The sequence below is a fragment of the Pipistrellus hanaki genome, assembly GCF_964339955.1.
Source record: "Pipistrellus hanaki genome assembly, chromosome: X".
Taxonomy (NCBI): domain Eukaryota; kingdom Metazoa; phylum Chordata; class Mammalia; order Chiroptera; family Vespertilionidae; genus Pipistrellus; species Pipistrellus hanaki.
In genome coordinates this window covers 29,805,023-29,827,115 of record NC_140524.1, presented here as the reverse complement: position 1 = coordinate 29,827,115, position 22,093 = coordinate 29,805,023, and positions in this window count along the sequence as shown.

The window sequence follows — 22,093 nt, the reverse complement described above, 5'->3', positions numbered from 1 at the left end:
TAGACTGGAGTCCAACTGCATTATTTGTGAGGGACCTTACTATTTTTGACAGTCTATGATCCTAGAAAATTTAATTGGTAGTGTGTGGAGGAGCTGAGTGGTTGACTAAGAGTGGTTTACTAACTATGTTACTCCAGTTAAGCACTGGAAAGACCCTCTGCTCTGGTGGAGGGCTGTAGGAGATATAGAACAAAAAAAGAAAAAAAAATAGAGAAAGAGCTCACTGACATGGACAACAGTACGGTTATTGTAGGGTGGAAGAATATGGAGGTGGAAGAGGGTATGGCGGGGGTAAATGGTGATGGAAAAATATAATAAAGAAAAAATACCCTCAGAATTTCAGTGCCTTACAAAAACAAAAATTTATTTCTCACTCACCTTATATATCTTTTGTACCTAACTTTTGGCTTTGCTCTATGGCTTTGTCATTCAAAGTCTCAGGTTGAAGGAATATCCTTTATCTGAGGCATGCATGGCTTTTTGCAAAGCAAAAGGAACAATGGTAGAAGCACTCAAAGTCTCATCATTTCTGCCTGAATGAGGTATATGCCCTTTCCACTCACATTCTATTAGCCTAAGCAAGTCATATGGATAAGCCTGACAGCAATACAGTAGAGATGATAATCTTCTCTCTACCTGGATAGGCCTCAGGGAAATAGTGATGAATTTTATAGAGTGGGATAGAGAATATTTTGAACAAATAATACAATCTACCACAGTTACATATGACACTCCCACCCAGAACTGATCTTTTTGTATGTGGAGTAGGCATGTGAGTATGAATTTGTAAAGTCAGCCCTCTTTCTAAATATCTCTTCAGTGTATGAGTGATTCTACCCTCAAGCGAGTTAATTTGAGTACTTGTGAATCAACAATGGCACAGAGAAATAGCAATTTTGGTTGAGAAAAGGAGGTTAAAAAAAGCTCCCAATTTCCATTTTCAATCCTAGATCCATAGTGCAAGAATATTTTTAAGAGCATTTTAAAGGCAAATTTCTAGCCCCGAGATGTCACAAAAGAAGAACCTCATCTAAGATAATTAGACTTTTGATTTGCTAAACTGCTTTGTTACTGCTCAACAACCTCAAGTCCCTTTTTTTCCCTGATTTGAACTAGGTTTCACACTATAATTTTTGTTCTCTTCAATCTTGGTCTTTGTCCTATGGCTGGCTGGCTCTTTATCTAGTTCTGGCTCCTTTAACATTTGATTTTCTTTCTGTCACTAATAATCTTTGCTCAAAAATATTCCTTGTGTAGTTTTTTTTTCAATAGACTGGCATAATTTCTTGCTTTTCTCTTCAGTTTTCCAGCTCTTGCTTCATTTTTATTGAATAATTCACTCATCTGGTTACCCAACTCCGTAATTCTCAGGGTCTAGTTTAGACACTAGGTGGTGCTATCCTTTTATTGCTGGTCTAGGTTTAACTCCTTGGAATAATATCATTGATTCTGGCAAATGGGGTGATTTTGAAGACTACAGACTATCAGAAATGGGGAAAGGCTTGCAAACCATGGTGTAGCTGAAAATAATTTGAATGCACAGCAATAAATAGGCATTACTAATAAAACTACGCCCTGAAAGAGACCAAGTGTGAAAGAATGCACTGTAAATGTCACTCGGGTGAAAATTCAAAAAGAAGAGGAAATTATAAAGAAATTGGTGCTCTTATAAGCAAGTATAATATAATGATTGAAGGAATCCTTTCATGAGGGCCTCACTTTTCTCAGTAAAGAGGGCTGAGAGTGAAGGGTATATGGGAGATCAAAGATTTAACCAAATGAACGTTATTTGGAATAGCCACTTCAGAAATTGCTTGAGAAGCTATCTAAAGACAGACACCTTCTATTATGGAGCATTAACCGGTAGCTGTGGTAACTTAGGATCAAAAAATAAATCACAGAATCAGGAAGAATACACTATCAATGTGTACAATATTTTTTGTAGCATGAGACCCAAGTTGAAGCTATGGATTTGTTTTGTGTATTTTAAGTTTACCTAATGTTAATCTTATAATGTTTCCAAATTTATTGATTTATTTTTAAAAGCTAGCTATGCAAGAAAATGGAAACCTAAGAACTATTTCCATGCTATTCTTTAACACCTGAAAGCAAAATACAACCAAAGTAGTTCATAGTTAAATGAATGGAAAGGATACTTCACAGCTGGAAACTGGATTTGACAGTGAGTACCAGTGATTGACTATTTCCTATGGAGGATATCACAAAGTAATACAGCAGCAGGCGAAACAACACTCTTTGTAACATATTGTACTGGCTTCATTTATCTGTTCAATGAATAGGAAATCTAGTTAAGCCACAGTGCCAAGATATGCTATTTCTTTCACCTCAAATGCATTTTTCACATTGCCTTTGTGATAATGGGGAAAAAAGTGTAATAAACAAAAAGAATGTCTTTTATGCCACAGAATACTTAATTCATGCAGCGAAGCTACAAGCTGAGGTTTCTGTTTGGGTTTTAAGAAACTGAATAATTTAAAATTAATTTCAACAATGAGGCATTTATAAAACAGATTTATAATCTCCATAATTAAATCTATACACTAGATGGTTTTTTATGAAAAAATGATAATGAAGGGGAATATGGGAAATGTTTGCTATAATAAAATCATAAGTAAGGTACTTACACATGATGACAAAATTTATCATATATTTTATCTGTTCTTTCCAGATTTATTATGTGAGCAGAGCCTTTTGGTGTTCAAAGTTTTATTTCATTTTCAAGTTTCTATTGTCCTCTGAGAAGCCATTGGGATAATATTCTCTAAAAGGTGCCTGATGTCAAAAGTAAGAAAAATAATAAAGTAGAATGTGTTCCCAAAAGTGGGAATATAAAAATATAAAGAAATGCCGAAACTGGTTTGGCTCAGCGGATAGAGCGTCAGCCTGTGGACTGAAAGGTCCCAGGTTTGATTCCAGTCAAGGGCATGTACATTGGTTGCGTGCACATCCCAGGTAGGGGGTGTGTAGGAGGCAGCTGGTAGATGTTTCTTTCTCATTGATGTTTCTAGCTCTCTATTCCTCTCCCTTCCTCTCTGTAAAAAATCAATAAAATATATATATTTTAAAAATATAAAGAAGTGTTAATTCTGATCCTTATTTGGGAGAGAGTGATGAGGGGATAAGCATTGTTCCATTTTTAATGTCAGCATAATATCTCATTGATATGCCATATAGCGTGGTTATCCATGTTTTGTCAGATACATTATGTGATTCAGCCATTTGTATGCATGAAAGTTATTTAAGACATTAAGTAAATAGCAGAAAAGTTTGAGAACAATTTCACATTGAAGTCAACATTGTATATACAATCTTACCAAAAGCAAGGACAATTTATAATCCAAGAGATGGACATAACATATCATTTTAAAAGTGAGCAAATGCCCTGGATGCAACCAAAGGCTATCAATTTTCACTGTAACAGATAAAAATTTTATTTAATTGGTGCTTTTTCAAACCATCTTGGCAATATGCGTAAATATAGTAGAAAACCATGCTATATCTATAAAGTGGAAAAATAACTAGCCTTCATGCCTGGATAAAGAAATAACTTACTTATAGAAAAGTGTGTGTGTGAGGCTAGATTTACACTGGAAATTTCTTCCTGACATACATGGCTTTGATTGATGATCATAGAATGCCAACTTATTCAAACACATCTGCACCTACACACTCAATCAAAATTTTAGACAGGAATTGATTATTCTTTAACTTTGATACTCTGTTCAGAATATAAGAGAGTTATAAGAAAACTTGGTCACAACTCGCAGATTACTGATATTAGCATTTTGTAAGTCTATGAAAAAGTATATTCTACAGTTTAGATATTTATAAAAAAGAGAATTATCTACCACTTATAAAAGTTACAACAAGGGAAAACACAAATATTAAGTAGGAAAACTTTTTGTGACTTACAAAAACGATAACAATTTTATAGGTGGTCCCCTTTAAAGTATACATATATTCTGGAAAAGTCTTAAAACACTTTTAAAAAATTCACAGAACTCTATTGGCAATAAAGAGGTAAAGGGGGATTGAAGAGAAGATTATCTAAGAAAACTGTGTGATAAGGTATTTCAAAAGGGAATAATACATTGGAATATTTAATGTTATCCTTTTTTGTCAAATATTTATTTATTTTTTTTTTAATTTTTTTTTATTAAATTATTATCTGTGTACATATTTTAACATTGCCTCCCCTCCCATACATACCCTCCCTCCCCAGAGTTTTATGTCCATTGGTTGTACTTATATGCATGTATAAAAGTCCTTTGGTTGATCTATTATCTCCCCCAGATCTCTCTACCCTACCTGCCCGTTTGACCCAGTAATCCCATTCCTAGGAATATATCCCAAGAAACTAGAAACACCAATCAGAAAGGATATATGCACCCCTATGTTCATAGCAGCACAATCTACAATAGCTAGAATCTGGAAACAGCCTAGGTGCCTGTCAGCAGATAATGTTATCCTTTTAAAATAAAGTTTCTTTTTTCTTTTCTTTTTTTTTTACTGATTAAGGTATTACATATGTATCTTTTTTGCCCCTCCTCATACATACATTCACCCCCCTGGTGTTCGTATCCATTGGTTATGCTTATATACGTGCATACAAGTCCTTTGGTTGAAATTTTTTTCACCAACTAATATTAATGCTTTGGCCTGTCATAATGTTAACATTTGAAAAAGGCTTTGTTGACAAAACAAGAAATCCCACTGCATGGGAGAACATATTTGCCAATGTTATCACCGATAAAGGCTTAAATCTCCAACATTTATGGGAAACTCATATAACTTAACAAAAAGAAGATAAACAACCCAATCAAAAAATGGACAATGGACCTAAATAGATACTTTTCAAAAGAAGACAGAAAGAAGGCCAAGAGACATATGAAAGCATTCTCAAAGTCACTAATCATCTGAGAGATGCAAATCAAAATGACAATGAGGTACCATCTCACACTTGTCAGAATGGGTATCATCAACAAATCAACAAAGGACAAGTGCTGGTGAGGATGCAGAGAAAAAGGAACCCTCATGCACTGCTGGTGGGAATGCAGACTGGTTCAGCCACTGTGGAGAACAGTATGGAGTTTCCTCAAAAAACTAAAAATGGAACTCCCATTTGACCCAGTGATCCCACTTCTAGGAATATATCCCAAGAAACTAGAAACACCAATTAGAAAGGATATATGTACCTCTATGTTCATAGCAGCACAATTCACCATAGCTAAGATTTGAAAACAGCCTAAGTGCCCATCAGCAGATGAGTGGATTAAAAAAACAGTGGTACATCTACACAATGGAATACTATGCTGCTATTAAAAAAAAAGGAATACTTACCATTTGCAAACAGCATGGATGGAACTGGAAAGCATTATGCTAAGTGAAATAAGCCAATCAGAGAAAGATAAATATCACTTGATCTTACTCATTTATGGAATATAAAAAGCAACACAAATTGATGAACAAAATCAGATCCAGAGACAGAGAAGCATGGATCAGACTGTCAAACCTTAGAGGGAAGGTAGAGGAGGGTGGGGATAAGGGGGAGAGATCAACCAAAGGACTTGTATGCAATGCATATAAGCCTAACCAATGGACACAGATACCAGGAGGGTGATGGCATGAATGGGGGTGGGGGGCAATAAGGGGATAAGGACACATATGTAATACCTTAATCAATAAAGAAAAAAAAAGGAAAAGGCTTTGTTAGAATGGGGGGAAAAAACTTAACAAGGCTTTGATGGCCAATATCCACACTTCTCTATGTAGACTTACTAGCAATAGCATGCCAATCATGTCTTTGTCTCATGACCTTTGCACTCCTCCCTCCCATTACTAGAGATATTCTTCCCTCCAATATTTATATGATGCTTCCTCTCATTTTATTTATGATTCTGCTCAAATTTTCCCCTTATCAGAGAAAACTGCTTGCTGTTTGTTCTCTATGTATATACATAAAATACCAATGCACACACACTCTGTATTTCCTATATCTATCTGCTTTACTTTTATAGATTGTACTTATAACTAACACAATAAATATTTGTATGTTTATTGTGTGACTCATCCCAAGTAGAATACAAGCTCTAAAAGAATAAGAAAATATATTTCTGCACAGTAAGCAAAGTATATTTATATCATAGTTTACCTGTCATCTGTCTGTGTATCATTATCTATCTCTATCTATCTATCTATCTATCTATCTATCTATCTATCTATCTATGTATCATCTATCATCCACTTACTTCATCTTTCTACCTGTTCTTATTGATACCTTTGACTCTACCAGTAGTTCAGCACCAAAGAATTTTTTATGGCCTTTCATCTTGCTTAATGTAGCTTCTCTCCCTAACTCTCTTTATCTACAATATATTTCCTTATTTGTTCATCCATAGTACAGTTGTAAAAAGTTCCACAATCACTCACTGACACCACTTGAGTAAAACACACACCGGATAATACTGGTAATTAAAGTATATTGTGTTTACAGCTCATTTTGTCTTTAGCTTTTACAAATCTAATAAAGACAGAAGAGTTCATCTCACCCCCAAATTCACTTGTGCAGCCCTTTGTAATTAGCTGCCCTTACAATCTCAAACCATGGCTACCACTGATCTATGATCAGGTTTATCTTTTTTTAAATGATATACAAATGTGATCATGTGATATGTAACCTTTTGACTGCCTTCTTTTAAAATGCATTTGAGCATCACTGATATTGTTGTATGTATCCATAGTTCATTCCTATATATTGCTGAGCAATATTTCATTGTATGGATGTCTGACAAATTGCACATCTTTTCAGAGTTTTAAGGACATATGTGTGTTTTTTAATTACCTCTTTTTTTAGAGAGAAAGAAAGTAGAGAATGGGTGAGCAAGAAACATTGATGTGAAGGAAAAACAATGATTGAGTTGGCTTCCTCACATGTCTTTTGTAATTTTCAGCATACAAATAATGCATGTCATTGTGAGACTAAAGCATTTCTTCTTTGGTACTATTGTTAGTCATGATCTGTTATTAATTTCAAATTTTAATTTGATTATTAGTGTATAGAAGTACACCTTGTTCCTACGGCTGTAAAACTCACTTTGTTCTAGTATCTTTTGGGTAGATTTTGGGGGGATTTTCTATGTAGACAACTATGTCAAATGCATGTAGAGATAACTTTCTCCATGTAATTTATATGTCTTTATTTTTTTATTGCCTTGCAAGTAATAAATATATGATGTTAAATAGCAGTGGTGAGAGTGAACATCATTGACCTATCCTTAATATTATGGGAAAACATTCACATTTTCAGCATTTACTGTAATGTTAGCTGTCAATATTTTGTTTAATGCCCCCTGGGTTAATCAAGTTCCATTCTATTCTTAGTTTGCAGAGATTTGTTTATTTATTTATATGAGTTTTCTTTTCTTTTTTTTTTTTTTTTTTTACAAATGAAGAGTTACATTCTGATTAAAAATACAGGAGGCTATTTTCCAAGGTGCAAACAAAAGGAAATAGAGACACAATGCAGGAAGACCACCAGAAGGCTCCGAGATACCTTCCAATATTTTCTTAAAATACTATGAACATTTTGGGCAAGGTACATGTACATACATGCAAAAATGTTAGAGTGATGGAAATAGCAAAATGCAGACAGTTTCCTGACTGCTGGCTTAGAGTTACTGCTGGACCGCCCATATTTTTTATGTTTTAAATGTTCAAGAGGAAAATCTGATGCAAAAATTTTAAGGTAAATCAATTATTCACAGGCATAATTTAAAGGTATATTTGATAGTCTCTTCCAGCACTGGGAATCATGGTTCTGGACTTACATGTTCAAAATGTATGGCATCTTCTCCTTTAGGCACACCTACTGAACCCCAGGTTTCTCTTTGGAACTTTAGACAATAACCAAAGAAACATGTAGGGAAATTCTTAAGTTCTTCTCCTTGTCCTGTTTTGTTTACAGTTGATGTCCTGACAGCACAGTTGGTGGTAATAGCAGTGAAGAAGTCATGCTTGTCATGACAATACTTCTTATTGTCATTCAGACTTTGGGGAGGGCATCTACTCTTTGTGCCTTCCAAAAGCCCTGTGGGGCTTGCAACAATCTTTGTGGCAGTAAAGTGCCACACACAGAACAGGGATGAAAAAACCCTTTTAGGTTTTCCATGTGATGGCTTTATTGTTCTGCTATGGTCTTGCTGCAACACATGATGTGCATTCCAGGATCCTAATACTTCTGTCACTATTCACTATGTATCTGCCTCCCAAATGCAAAGGCCTGAATTGGGTAGGAAGAATGAAGCCCTTTTCCTCCTGACAACTTTACATGTTTGAAAAACCTAAAATTCTTTCTGAGGGGCAATTCTAGTCTTTTTGAGGTTCCCCATTTAGAAAAGCTTGTGCCTTGTCCTATATAAAGGTGGCTGAGATTATTTTTTAATTATTAACATTTTTTAATGTTGACACTATTACAGATGGCCCTTAATGCTCCCTGCTATGCCACCTTCACCCACCTTTGTCTCCCCCTCCCTTAGCCTTCAACACACTATTGTCCATGTTCATAGGGTATGCATTTATGTTCTTTAGCTAATTCCTTTATTATAATAAGAAAATGATGTTGTATTTTGTCAAATGTTATCTTTTTCTCTGCCTCTACTGAGATGATCATATATGATTTTTTTCTTGTGTACTGGGTTAAAATTGGGGTTTATATTAATTGTTTTTAAGTATTGAACCATCCTCACTTTTCTAATATTAAGTTGAGTATCTTTCCATCTATGTTCATTAGGTATATTAGTTGATAATTTTTTTTCTTTGTAATATCTTTGATTAGTTTTCTACCAAGATAACGGTAGTCTCATAAAATGAGTTGGGAAATTGTCTCCCCTTTTCCATGTTATGGAAGGAAACATTTATGGTTGCTATTATTACTTATTTAATTTGGTACTAACAATAGTACCAAAGATGAAATGCTTCTGTATTTTAATAGAATATAACTAGCCTTCTACTTCACTTTGTGGGGGGGAAATAAACTACAAATTCAATTTTTAAAATAGATATACATCTAAAAAGAGTATTTATGTATACTTATGTGAAGTTGGTATTATGTCTTTTAATGGATCTCTCCATTTCATCTGCCTTGTCAAGTTTATTGGTATAGAACTGTTCTTAGTATGTCCTTATTATCCTTTTAATGTGTGTGTATTTTGTATTAAAAGTCTCCTCTAATTAATTCCCAATATTGGGATTTGTGTCTTATCTCTTCTTTTTTCTTGTAAGTGAGGCAAATTTATTGATTTTTTTTTTTTTAAGGAACTAGTTTTAGATTTCATTGCTTTTGTCTGTCTCATTTTCAATTTTACTGATTTCACTTCTGATCTTGATCATTTCCTTTGTTTTGTTTGCTTTGGGTTCAGTATGTTCTCTTTTGTTTTCTCTGGTGTTTTTGAAGTTGGAGGGTTAAGTTACTCATTTGAGCACTTTTATTTCTTTTAATATAAACATGCAATAATACATATAAATTTCCTTCTCAGTACTGCTGCAGTTGCATCCAACAGGTTGTGATATGTTACACTTTTGTTTTTATTTTGTTCAAAAATAACTTATTAACTTCCCTGGAGACTTCCTTTTTAACACATAGATTATTTAGAAATGTACTGTTTATTTTAAATATATTTGGGGATTTTCAGATACCTTTCTCTTACTGATTTATACTTCACCAGAGAACATGTTCTCAATCATTTTTCTCTTTTAAACTTGTAAAGAATGCATTATGTACAAGAACATGTTTTAATTTGTTGAATGTTACATATCATTTGGAATAAATATATTATGCTATTGTTGGGTTGAGTGTTCTATAAAGTCCATTAGTTTAAGGTGATTGATAATGTTTTTCAGGGCTTCTCTATCCTGATTTTCTATTTTGTCTATAAATTACTGATAGAAAAGTGTCGATACCTTCAACTATAATTGTAGAGTTTTCTAATTTTCCTTCCATTTATTTCAGTTTTTGCTTATTTTTTTGTAGCTCTTTTGTTATATACATATACATCTAGAATTACTATGACTTTTTGGAGTACTGGTTTATTCATTATTATATAGTATCTTTCTTTTTTCTGGTAATATTATTTGTACTGAAGTCTATTTTGTCTGATATTAATAAAAATATTCCAGCTTTATTTTATTTAATTTTTAAAATACTCATCTGAGGATATGTTTTTATTGATTTTAGAGAGAGAGGGAGGAAGGAGAAGAAGAGAGAGAGATCAGCTACTTCCCACGTGCACCCTGACTAGTGATCCAACCCACAATCCCTTGGTGCACAGGATGGACACTCCAATGAAATGAGCCATCAGGCCAGGGCTCCCTCGGTTTATTTTCAATCAGTGTTGTGTTTTTATTTCCAGTTTGTTAATCAGTTTATTTTGTTCCTTAGATCATGTGATACTTGCCTTTATCTGACTGGCTTATTTCACTTAGCATAATGCTCTCCAGGTCCCTCCATGCTGTCTCAAAGTGTAAGAGGTCCTTCTTTTTCACTGCTGCATAGTATTCCCTGGTGTAAATGTACCACTCAACTACTGATGGGCACTTGACTGTTTCCAAATCTTAGCTGTTGTAAATTGTGCTGCTATGAGCATAGGGGTGCACACATTCTTTCTGATTGGTGTTTCAGATTTCTTAGGATATATTCCTAGAAGTGGGATCATTGGGTCAAATGGGAGTTCTGTATTTAATTTTGTTGAGGAAACTTCATAATGTTTGCCATAATGATTGCATCAGTCTGCATTCCCACCAGCAGTGCATGAAGGTTCCCTTTTCTCCCATTCTCACCAACACTTGTCATTGGTTTATTTGTTGATAATAGCCATTCTGACAGGTGTGAGGTGATGCCTCACTGCTGTTTTAATTATCAGTGGCTGATACTTATTTTTTTTCTAATAAATCTTTATTGTTCAGATTATTGCAGTTGTTCCTCTTTATCCCCCCAAAGCTCCCCTCCACCCGGTTCCCACCACCCTCTCTGCCCTTAACGCCCTCCCCCGCACTGTCCTCATTCACTGTCCTTCCCACACACCCCACACCCCTTTTCCCCTGAGAATTGTCAGTCCACACTCTTTCTATGCCCCTGATGCTATTATATTACCACTTTATTCTGTTCATCAGATTTTTATTCACTCAGTTTTATATTCAATTATTGATAGATATGTAATTGTTCATAATTTTTGTCTTTACCTTTTTCTTCATCTTCTTCTCCTTAAAGACTACCCTACAGCATTTCATGTAATACTGGTTTGGCAGTATGAATTCCCTTAGCTTTTTCTTATATGTGAAGGTCTTTATCTGATCTTCAATTATGAATGATAGCTTTGCTGAGTAAAGTAATCTTGGTTATAGGTTCTTGCTATTCATCACTTTGAATATTTCTTGCCACTCCCTTCTGGCCTGCATAGTTTCTGTTGAGAAATCAGCTGGAAGTTATATGGGGACTCCCTTCTAGGTAACTAACTGTTTTTCTCTTGCTGCTTTTAAGATTCTCTCTTTGTCTTTTGCCCTTGGCATTTTAATTATGATGTATCTTGGTGTAGTCTTCTTTGGATTCCTCTTGTTTGGGGTTCTGTGCACTTCTTTGACTTGTAAGTCTATTTCTTTCACCTAGTAGGGGGAGTTTTCTGTCATTATTTATTCAAATAGGTTTTTAATATCATGCTCTCTCTCTTCTTCTGGCACCCCCATAATTCAGATGTTGGTATGCTTGAAGTTGTCCCAGAGGCTCCTTACACTATCTTCATATTTTTTATTCTTTTTGCTTTTTGCTTTTCTGGTTGGGTGTGTTTGCTTATTTGTATTTCAAATCTTTGATTTGATTCTTAGGATACTTTAGTCTACTGTTGAATCTCTGTATGTTGTTCTTTATTTCAGTTGGTATATGCTTAATTTCTTGTTGATCTTTTTTATATCCTCAAGGGTCTCACTAAATTTATCGGTGGTTTCTAGAAGATTCTTGAATAACCTTACAACTGTGGTTTTGAACTCTATATCCAGTAGTTTGCTTTCCTCCATTTCTGTCACTTGTGACCTGTCTCTTTGTCTCCACATTTAGTCTGCTTCCCTGTGTTGATAGCATGGCTTTGTGTGGTAGCTGTCCTATAGAGCCCAGTGGCTCAGCTTCTCTAATTAACTGAGGTGGACACTCTTGGTGCACCCCTTTGTGGGCTGTGTGCAGTCTTGTTGCAGTTAAGCCTTGCTTGTTGTTGGTATCACTGGGAGGAATTGACCTCCAGGCTAATTGGCTGTGAGGATCAGTTGTGTCTATGATGGGAGAACTTCTGTGCTGGAGACACCCTTATCAGACAAGACTTGCTTCAGTGGGGCTTTGGCATTCACTGAGTCTGCTCCCTGAGTGTTTCTCTTATGGATCTGATGAGCTGTAGTCTGGATGTTCTCTCTTTGACCACTGGGTACACTGGCCCTTGGAGATCCAAGAAGAGAGGCACCCAGCAGGAACTAGAGAGAGATCTGCAGATTCCTTCTCTTTGTTTGGGGTTTGGAGTGCCCAAATGAGGCCCAGCTGTGAAGCAATGAGGCCTGCTGTCAAGCTTTGGGTCTTCTTTTGGAGGCTCTGGGGCTCTTTGACCCAGCTGCAGTAGGTTAGGTTTCAGATTGCAAAAGGCCAGGCCATTCCTATGCAAAAGCCTCGGCTGCACAGCTTGGGTTGGGTTGTAAATTGGGTGAGAAGGGCTCTCAGGAAATCACCAGGGTGGAGCAAACAGCAATGGCTGACCATCACCCTGCTTGGAGGAAGTCCTGTGTCTCTGTGTCCCGCGGCACTGTGCAAGAACAATGATCACTGCAAGCACCTCTGAGAGAAAGCTGCCCTTGAGTTCTGCCCAATGCTAGATAGTCCTGTTTCTCCCCGTATGAGTCTGGGTCCCCAGATTTTTGCCCAGAACTTGAGTTTGGAGCAATCAGGAGCTTGTATCTCCTTCCCGATTGAAAAAGACAACAGCGTACTCAGTTGCTAGCCCTTTCCCCGTGAGCCTCCGTACCTCTGCACTTTACTTCTGCACCTCTGCACCTCTTCCGAGTCTCAGTGTGTTTTTTTCTTTCCTTCTAATTGTAGAATTTCCATTCAGCCAGCCTTCCCATGGTTCTGGATGAAACCTGTCTTGTTTTTTAGTTGTAGTTTTGAAGTGGTTGTGCGAGGCAGCAAATTCAGGTTCTTTACCTATGCCACCATCTTTATTTCTCTCAATCAGTGTTTTATGTGAGTGTATTTTCAGTATTTTTATACTTGTCTTTCTCTCCTGTGTTTTTTAAAAATATGTTTTTATTAATTTGAGAGAGAAAAGGGAGAGAGAGAGAGAGAGAGAGAGAGAGAGAGAGAGAGAGAGAGAGAGAAACATCAATGCAAGAGAGAAAAATTAACAATGGGCTGCCTCTTTCACACCCCCTACTGGGGATGGAACCTGAAACTGGGTGTGTTCCCTGACTAGAAATCAAACCATTGACCTCTCTATGCATGGGACAATGCTCAATCAACTGAGCCACAGTTTTTAGGGCTTGTGATTTTCTTATAGATAAAATAGACTGATTTTGAAAATTTTATGCAATATAGCAATTTCTGTCTTTTAATTCTCACATTGTTCAACCTGTTCTTTCCTTTTTTCTTTTTTTCTTTTTTTGCCTTTATTTGGATTAATTGAGCATATTCATGATTTCATTTTATCCCCATTATTGACTTATTCTATATAACTCTATTAGAAAATTATGGTTATTTACCAGTAAAATAATATAATTTAAAATACATCTTTAATTTATTAAAGTCTAACTTTAAAAATAATATACCACTTCATGTGTAGTGTAAGGTCCTTAAAACTGTTCATTCCAAATCTTTTCTTCCTATCATCTGTGCTATTTTTATAATAATTTTCATTTTTACATATATATTTTTAAATAATTTTTTTTATTGTTGACAGTATTACAGGTATCTCCCATACTCTCTCCTCAACACCCCTCTTCCTAGTCTCCCCCAGGTCTTCACTACCCTATTGCTCATGTCCTTGGAATATGCATATAAATATGTAAGTTCTTTGTTTATCTTTTCTTGTCCCCACAACCCCACATTGAAGTATGTCAGTCTGTTCCATGCCTCCATGCTTTGGGTCATATTTTATTGATCCATTTTTTTGTTCATTAGATTCCACAAATAAGTGAGATCATGCTATAATTGTCCTTCTCAGATTGGCTTATTTCACTTAGCATAATATTTTTCAGATCCATCCATGCCATCCCAAAGGGTAAGAGATCCCTCTTTTTTATCACTGTATAGAATGCCATGATCTAAATGTACCACTTTTTTTTTTTGTCCATTAATCTACTGAAGGTTATTTGGACTTCCCCCCCCCCCCAAATTTTAGTTATTGTAAGTAACACTGCTATGAACATAGGTGTGCATATATTCTTTCTGATTGGTGTTTTGGGGGTTTTAGGATATAGTCCCAAAAGTGGGATCACTAGCTCAAATGGAAGTTCTATTGTTAATTTTTTGGGGAAACTCCATACCATTTTCCATAGTGGCTACACTAGTCTGCATTTCCACCACCAGTGAACTCTGTTCCATTTTCGAACATCCTCAGTAGCACTTGTTTGTTGATTTTTTTTAATGAAAGTCATTCTGGCAGGTGTGAAGTGTGGTGTAAATTTGCATTTCTCTGATGATTAGTGACTTTGAGCCTTTTTTCCATATGTCTCCTGGGTATTTGTACATCTACTTTGGAGAAATGTCTATTCAGGTCTTTTTCCCATTTTTTTAAATTGGATAATTTGTCTTCCTTTTGTTGAGTTGCATAAGTACTTTTTTATTTTGGATATCAGCCCCTTATCAGATATATCCTTAGCAAATATTTTCTCTCATACAGTGAATTCCCTTTCCATTTTGATGGTGGTTTCTTTTGCTGTGCAGAAGCTTTTTATTTTGATGTAGTAACATTTGTTTATTTGTTTTTCTTGCCCTAGAAGATGTATTGGCAAATATTCTGCTACACAAGCTGTCTGAGATTTTACTGCCTATGTTTTCTTCTATAATTTTTATGGGTTCATACCTACTTTTATATATATATATATATATATATATATATATATATATATATATATATATATATATATAATTGATTTCTTACAGAGAGTAAGAGAGAGTGATAGAGAGTTAGAAACATCGATGAGAGGAAATCATTAATCAGCTGCCTCTTGCACACCCCCTACTGGGGATGTGCCCGCAACCAAGGTACATGTCCTTGACCAGAATCAAACCTGAAGTCTAGTTTTGACTTCATACCTACTTTTAAATCTTTTATCCATTTTTTAAATTTATTCTTATGTATGGTGTAAATTGGTGGTCTAGTTTCATCTTTTTGCATGTGTCTGTCCAGTTTTCCCAACACCCTTTGTTGAAGAGACTGTCTTTACTCCATTGTATGGGCATGTGAGAAGAATGTATATTCTTTTGCTTTGGGGTGAAATGTCCTGTAAATATCAGTTAGATTCATCTGATCTAGTATGTCATTTAAGGCCTCTGTTTCCTTCTTTGTCTCTTATTATAGCCAGTACCAGCATGTTTTGGTTATAATGGCTTTGTAGCATAGTTTGATATCTGATATTGTGATCCCTCCCACTTTGTTCTTCTTTCTCAAGATTGCTGCAGCTATTTAGGGTCTTTTATGGTTCCATTTACATTTTTTGGAGTATTTATTCTAGCTCTGTGATGTATGCCATTTGCATTTCAATAGGGATTGCATGTAATATACAGATTGCTTTGGATAATATGGACATTTTAAAGACATTAATTCTTCCAATCCATGAACATGGTATACATCTCTGTTTCTTTGTATCTTCCTATTTTTTTTTCAATGCCCTATAATTTTCCAAATATAGGTATTCTACCTCTTTAGTTAACTTTATTGCTACTGTGTTTCTCCGAAAATAAGACCTACTTACAGGTTTCTTTCTGAGTGAAATATAAGGCATGCCCCAAAAATAAGGCCCCCCCCCCTAGGCTAAACATGAGAGATTGGTCCACTGATTCTGAAAGAAATGGAGTCACAAGAAATTCACCAGGAAATTCAGGAATTGGATTGTTATGATGATGTTCCAGAAGATGATGACATGATTGTCATTGAATAAATGAGTAAATTCTTGATACTGTAGGATTCATAGTTTGGCTGGTTTGTGTTGACAACTACCGTACTACTGTACCGTATACAGGTAATAAATTTTCTTTATTTTCATTTAACAATAAATGTGTACCGTATTCTTCTTCATGGAAAAATAAGACATCCCCTGAAAATAAGACCTAGTGCATCTTTGGGAGCAAAAATTAATATAAGACACTGTCTTATTTTCGGGGAAACAGGGTAAGTATTTTGTTGTTGTTGCTGCAATGGTAAATATTATTGTTTCTCTTTCTGAGAGTTCATTATTGGTCCATAAAAATGCCATCAATTTCTGGATGTTGATTTTGCATCCTGCTACCTTGCCAAATTCATTTATTAAGTCTAGTAGTTTTCTGATGGTGGCTTTAGGTGGCTAAAGTACAATATTGTATCATCTGCAAATAATGACAGTTTTATTTCCTCCTTTCCAATTTGGATGCCTTTCATTTCTTCTCCTTGCCTGATTGCTATGGCTATGTTGAATAATAGTGGTGAAAGTGGACATCCTTGTCTGTTTCTGTTCTTAAATGAAATGCTTTTAATTTTTGTCCATTGAGTATTATGTTGGCTGTATGACCTTTATTATGTTGAAGTATGATCCCTCTATTCCCACTTTACTCAGAGTTTTTATAAAAAAAAAAGTGTGCTGGATTTTGTTGAAGGCTTTTTCTGCAACTATTGATATGATCATGTGATTTTTATATTTCATTTTGTTATATGACATATCACATTTATTGATGTACAAATATTATACCAGCCTTGCATCCATGGAATAAGTTCTACTGGGTCATGATGCATGATCTTTTTAATATGTTGCTGGATCTATTTTGCTAACACTTTATTGAGGATTTTAGCATCTGTCTTCATCAGGGAGAGAGGGCTGTAATTTTTTTTTCTTTATATGGTTTTGGAATTAGGATAATGCTGACTTTGTAAAAGGAGCTTAGAAGTGTTCCTTCCTCTTGAATTTTTGGGAAAAGTTTGAGGAAGATAAGTGTTAGTTTTTCTTTGAATGCTTGGTGAAATTCTCTTGTAAATCCACCCAGGCCAGGACTTTTGTTTGCTGGCAGTTTTTATTTTTTTAACATTTTTTCTTTGTTGATTAAGGTATTACATATGTGTCCTTATCCTCCCATTGCTCCCCTTCTCCCTCTACTCAAACTCTCACCCCTCTGGTGTCTGTGTCCATTGGTTAGGCTTATATGGATGCATACAAGTCCTTTGGTTGATCCTTTCCCCTTATCCCCACTCTCCCCTACCTTCCCTCTGAGGTTTGATGGTCTGATCAGTGCTTCTCTGTCTCTGGATCTGTTTTTGTTCATTGGTTTATGTTGTTCATTATACTCCACAAATGAGTGAGATCATGTGATATTTATCTTTCTATGATTGGCTTATTTCACTTAGCATAATGCTCTCTAGTTCCATCCATGCTGTTGCAAATGACAAGAACTTCTTTTTTACCACAGTATTCCATTGTGTAGATGTACCGCAGTTTTTTAATCCACTCATCTGCTGATGGACACTTAGGCTGTTTCCAAATCTTAGCTATGGTAAATTGTGCTGCTATGAACAAAAGGGAACATATATCTTTATTTATTGGTGTTTCTAGTTTCTTGGGATATATTCCTAGAAGTGGGATCACTAGGTCAAATATTTTTTTTTTTGCTAGTAATTTTTAAATTACTGGTTCAATCTCATCAGTTGTTATTGGCCTATTAAGGTTTTTGAATTTTTCCTGATTGAGTTTGGAAGATTGTATGTTTCTAGGAATTTGTCCATTTCACACAAGTTGTCCAGTTTGTTGTCATATAGCTGTTCATAGTATCCTATATAACAAAGAGGTCATATGCAAATGGTTGTTACACTGAGAGGCTTAAGGACTGATCACCAGGAGGGTGGGGCAGCAAGCTAGAAGCTGGTGAGAGCTAAGGGAGGGCAAGGTAGTGAGCTACGAGATGCAGAGAACTAAAGGAGGGTGGGGCAGTGAGCTATGAGCAGTGGAGAGCTACAGTGGGGGTGGATGGGGCAGCCAGCTGAGGCAAGTGGATTTTTGCACAGGGCCACTAGTTTATAATAATAAAAGTGTAATATGCTAATTAGACCATACATCCTTCCAAACTTCTTTCTGCATGAAGCTGGGGCTGCAAGGGAAGATGGTGCCAACAGCTGAGGGAAGGAAGGCCTACTTTTGCATGAATTTCATGCATTGGGCCTCTAGTTTGCTGATAATCTTTTGTATTTCTGTGGTGTCTATTGTTATATCACCTCTTTCATTTCTTATTTTACTTATTTGGGTCCTCTATCTTTGTTTTTTGATGAGTTGCTCTAAGCATTCATCAGTCTTGTTTATATTTTCAAATAACCAGCTCTTGGATTCATTAATCATTTATACTGTTTGGGGCTTTTTGTTTTAGTCTCTCTGCCATTTATTTCCACTCTGTTCTTTATTATTTCCTTCCTTATATAATACTTCCTCTGGGATTTTGTTGCTGTTCTCTTTTTAATTCATTTGGTTGTAGGGTTAGATAATTTATTTGTGATTTTTCTTGTTTCTTGAAATAGATCTGTAATGCTATTATGAATTCAGTCTTAGGCACTCCTGCTTCAACTACAGATATGTAGCCTCTTTACTTTCTTCAGTTCCTCAATTCTACTATGTCCAGATCAGCACAGTTCCTGCCCACTGATCCTCATGGTAGAGCTGAGCAGCTGGGCTCTAGGGCTGCAGTGGCAGTACAATAGTGGTGGCAGATAGTGTATATATAGCTGGGGTGAGAGTCCTGCCAGCTCAGTGGCAGTCACATGGGCGTATGGGGTCAGGCTAGGTGCATGCCAGGAGCAAGGTCCTGCTGGTGTTTGCTTACGCATGTGGTCTGTGCGGTGTCTGCAGAAGGTGCCCATAAGGGCTGGGTTATGGCCTTGGGACACACATGTGTGCATAGGGTCCAGGGTGGGGTGCCTATAGGTTCAGGCCTGGGCAGCGTCTAGTCCAGCTGGTGGTGAGGCTGGGTGCCTATCTGCTGCTGCTCCCTGCAGCATCCTCCCAAGGAAAGCCTTATAAACCCTTCAGGATGGCGTGGACTGAGCCAGAGTCATGTCCCAGAGTGCCTGTGGCAGTAGCAGTGGCTGTTTGGCCAGGTGAGTACAATCATCTTCCCCAGAGACTCCATGTGGGAATCTCAACAGTCCCATTTAGAATTGCATAAAAAAATACCTGGGAATAAATTTGACCAAGTTGTTGAAAGTCTTATGCTCTGAAAATTATAAGACATTGAGGAACAAAATTGAAGATGGCAGAAATAAATGGAAGGATATATTATGCTCTTGGATTGGAAGAATAATATCATTAAAATGTATGTACTACACAAAGCAATCTACAGATTCAATGCAATTCCTATCAAAATACCAAGGGCAATTTTTTACAGATTGAGAATAAATACTCCTAAACTTGCTATGGAACCACAAAAGACTACAAATAGCCTACATAGTCTTGAGGAAGGACTTCAAATTATATTACAAAGCTATGGTAATCAAAACAGTATGGTACTGATGCAAAAACAGACACATATGCCAATGGAATAGAATAGAGAGCCCAGAAATAAAACCAGATATGTATATTTAATTATATACAGTATGAAAAAGACAGTCTCTTAAATAGATTTTGGGGAAAAGTGGACAGATACATGCAAAAAATAAATAAAACTACCTTATTATACTGTATGCAAAAATTAATTCTAAATTGATCAAAAACTTATATGTGAGATCTGATACTATAAAATACCTAGAAAAATGTAAAAGAAGCAAACACTTCGATTTTGACCTTAGGAATAATTTTTGGATATGTATCCTCAGGCCAGGGCAACAAAAGAAAAAATAAACACATGGGACTACATCAAACTAAAAAACTTTTGCACGGTGAAAGGAACCATCAATAAAATAAAATGGTAACTTACCAAATGGAAGGATTTACAAATGATATGTCTGATAAGGGGTTGATATCTAAAATATATAAAGAACTCATTCAACTCAACATTAAAGAAACAACCAATCTGATTTAAAAAATAGGCAGAGGACTTGAATAGACATTTTTCCAAAGAGGGCATACAAATGGACAAGAGACATATGAAAAGATGCTAAACATCACTAATCACCAGGGAAATGCACATTAAAAAAAACAATGAAAAATCACTTCACACCTAACAGAACAGCTATGATAAAAAAAAAAAAAAGATAGCAGATCACGAGTGTGGCCAAAGATGTGGGGAAAAGGGAACATTTGTGCACTATTGGTGGGATTTTAAATTGGTTCATCCACTATAGAAAACAATATGGAAGTTTCTCAAAAAGTTAAAATAATTACCACATGACCCAATAATTCCATTTCTGGGCATTTATCTGAAACTACAACAACAACAACAATTTGAAAATGCATAAGCACACCCTATGTTTATTGTAGCATTGTTTATAACTAGAGGCCTGGTGCATGGATTCATGCACTAGTGGGGTCCCTCAGCCTAGCCTGTAGGGATCAGGCTGAAACTGGCTCTCCAACAATCCCTGAGGGGTCCCAGATTACAAGAGGGAGGTTCTCGAGTGAAGCACCCTAGAATCAGGTTCCCTCCTCTCTGGTTCTGGGTGTGTCACCTAAAAACCTCAGTTGCCAAGTCACCGCAGCTCAGTAGCTTCTATGTTGAGTGTCTGCCCCCTAGTGGTCAGTACGCATCATAGCTACTGACCAGATGGTTGAATGGTCGGCCAGTCAGCTTGTTGCATAGGCTTTTATGTATACATATATGCACATACAGATAGCCAAGATATGGAAACAACCTACCTGTCTATTGACAGTTGAATGAAGAAACAAAATGTGGTATTTATATATAGACTAGAGCAGTGTTTCCCAACCTTCTCTCATGATGAGAATCACCTGGTGGAGTTGTTAAAACACAGATTCCTGAATCCCAACTAAGAAGTGCTAAACTAGAATTTTTGAGAACATATAGGTAAAATTGCATACCTAACTTAGTGCTCTGTATATAACATCTGTGTTAGAGCACTAGTTAAGTATACAATTTTACCTATATGTTCCCAAAAATTCTAGTTTAGCACTTCTTAGTTGGGATTCAGGAATCTGTGTTTTAACAACTCCACCAGGTGATTCTCATCATGAGAGAAGGTTGGGAAACACTGGACTAGAGGACCTATGCCTGAAATTCATGTACGGGGGGGTGCCCCTCATCCCAGCCTGCACCCTCTCCAATCTGGGACCCCTTGAGTAATGTCTGACTGCCCATTTAGAGGACCAGACCTCTTACAATCCAGGACTGCTAGATCTCAAACACTCGTCTACCTGCCTGCCAGATTGCCCCTTACTGCTTCTGCCTGCCAGCTTAATCACCCCTTAACCACTCCCCTGCCAGCCTGATCGATGCCTAAGTGCTCCCCTGCCAGCCCAATTGCCCCTAACTCCCCTCCCCTGCTGACCTGGTCACCCCCAACTGCCCTCCCCTGAAGGCCTGGTCACCCCCAGCTGCCCTCCTCTGCAGGCCTGGTCACCCCCAACTACCTTTCCCTACACGCCTGGTTCCCCCAAACTGCCATCCCCTGCAGGCCTGATTGCCCCCAACTGCCTTCCCCTGCTGGCCTAATTACCCACAACTGCCCTACCCTGCTGGCCATCTTGTGGTGGCCATCTTGTGTCTACATGGGGATGGCCATCTTTGACCACATGGGTGTGACCAGCTTGTATGTTGGAGTGACAGTCAATTTGCATATCACCTATTTATTAGATAGGACAATGGAATATTATTCAGCCATAGAAACAGAATCCAATTCTGCATTATGACATCATGGATGGATTTAGA